Raw genomic sequence first — 2,131 nt, 5'->3', positions numbered from 1 at the left:
CTGAAATCAGACCCTTGCTCATGCGTTGCACGGTAAGCTGCATCCCTCAGCCAGGAAATGCAAACTCTTAGAAATGCTACACATGAGAACACCTGAACAGGAATGGATCTAAACTCAAATTTTATGATCCAAATGTTGAAAACAAACAAGGGAAAAAAACACCAATTAATAGATTACTGCACGTTGGGTTTCTCACATAAAAGGAAAGAAGAAAGAAAAAAAAAAGGAAAAAAACACCTGCAAAAGAGTCCCTGGGCAAGCCTTCTGTGACGTCATAAAGCCCCCCCGCCCCCCGGCAAAGAGCTGTTTCCATCCAAGCCATACCAGGAGAAGCTGTCTTGGGACCTGGGTGGCAGCGGAGGGTGGTCGTGCTCCTCGGAAGATCTCACCCTTAGCCATGAGCGGAACAGAATGCTTCAAGTGTGGACGCTCTGGCCACAGCGTTTGGGAATGTCCTAAAGGAGGAGCTCGAGGGAGAAGGCCTAGAAGCCATGCTAGAGCTCCAGAGGGCAGTTCCACCACCCAGGCTGACATCTGCTACCGCTGCGGTACAGCTGGTCACCATGCCAAGAACTGTGACCTCCAGGACATCTGCTACAACTGCGGGAAAACTGGTCACATCGCCAAAGACTGTCACGAGCCTAAACAAGACAAAGAACAGTGTTGTTACACATGCGGCAAACGAGGCCACCTGGCTCGAGATTGTGACCGTCGGGAAGTACAGAAATGTTACACTTGCGGCGAAGCAGGGCACATCCAGAAAGACTGCCCCGAGATCATGTGTTACCGCTGTGGTGGGGCCGGCCACATGGCCGCGAACTGCAACAAGGCAAGGGAAGTCAGGTGCTATCGATGCGGAGAATTTGGACATATTGCCCGGGAATGCCCCGAGGAAGACGCCACAGCTTAGTTCCCTCTGCTGACCCCCTCTCCATGGCGGATTAGTTGTGTTTTCTCTAACTTCTCTTCGCTGAACACAAGGTTGATAGGTTGAGGCTAACGTAAGATCTGCAAGGTTTAATTACTGTGTTAAAGGAGGAAAGGGCTACAGGAAAACAATTGAGAAAAGTTATTGCGATTAATATGCTGTTTTGTGCCACCAAGAACTCTACATAGTGAATCGTCATCATTCTAAGGACTAAACCATTTTGGGTTCTCTGGGTGTATTTTGATGGAACATATTCAATTAGAAGTGAACAAATCAGAGCGACTTTTGGAACATAGCCCTTTAATCTATAAAAATGTATAGCATATCAGATAAAGATAAATTGCCACTGAAAGAAGAAACATCAAGTAGAAAAGAAGAGAAATTGTACTATGGAGGGGGAAAGAAAACATCCTTTTAGGCATGCAAGACACCCTGAGGAGGTAGCATTTCCTCAGGTTCCTAGACCTAATAAAGATCGTTCTGGAAATGTCTATGACTTTATCGTCTTTATTTTACTTAACTTTTTTTAATTGATGGCTTTAAATTATTTGACCTTGTTAGCTATCCCTCTTTAAGTATAACTAAAAGATATCTCTGGCCCCTCATAGAGCATATAGTTTAATGAAAATGAATGAGAAAAAGATATATAATGTATATGAGTAGCTTTGGGAAAGACAACATCAAGAAAAACAAAACAACCTTAACAGCAAATTCTGGACATACATATATTGATAACAAAGTTTCTACTTATGTATTTTTTTTAGACTTATGTATTTTTAAATGCATAAGAAAGTAAATATAAGGATTAAGATTAAGCATAGGTGGACTATTTCATAATTACAGAGATATTCTTCACAGAAATGAAAATTATTCTTAGAGTTTCTAAAAAGTATTTTTTTTCTTTTTGGGGGGGTTCTTTTTGAGACAAGGTCTCGCAATGCAGTTCAGGCTGGCCTTGAGCTCACTTTATAGCACAGGTGGTCTCGAATTCGAGTTCGCGACGATCCTCCTGCCTCAGCCTCCCGAGTGCTGGGATTACAGGCATGTGCTACCATGCCCAGCTAAAAAGTATTTTATTACAAATATAAAAGTGTTGAATTTGGGGTTGGCGGCAGCTCTGTTATAGAGCTCTTAGCTAGCGTTTGAGACTCTGGGCTTGGTCCCCAGCCCCTCACCCCACCCAAGCCCCCAAAGAAGACTGGA

General features: G+C 43.5%; 1 pseudogene; it reads left to right on the top strand.

Moving 5' to 3' along the window:
- The first annotated feature begins 308 nt into the window (after window positions 1-308).
- On the top strand, window positions 309-1,413 carry LOC102027924 (annotated as a pseudogene).
- Window positions 1,414-2,131: the final 718 nt, after the last annotated feature.

Source organism: Chinchilla lanigera, unplaced genomic scaffold (assembly GCF_000276665.1).
Source record: "Chinchilla lanigera isolate Chin_1 unplaced genomic scaffold, ChiLan1.0 scaffold00190, whole genome shotgun sequence".
Classification (NCBI taxonomy): domain Eukaryota; kingdom Metazoa; phylum Chordata; class Mammalia; order Rodentia; family Chinchillidae; genus Chinchilla; species Chinchilla lanigera.
This window is presented reverse-complemented; position numbering and strand designations above follow the sequence as displayed.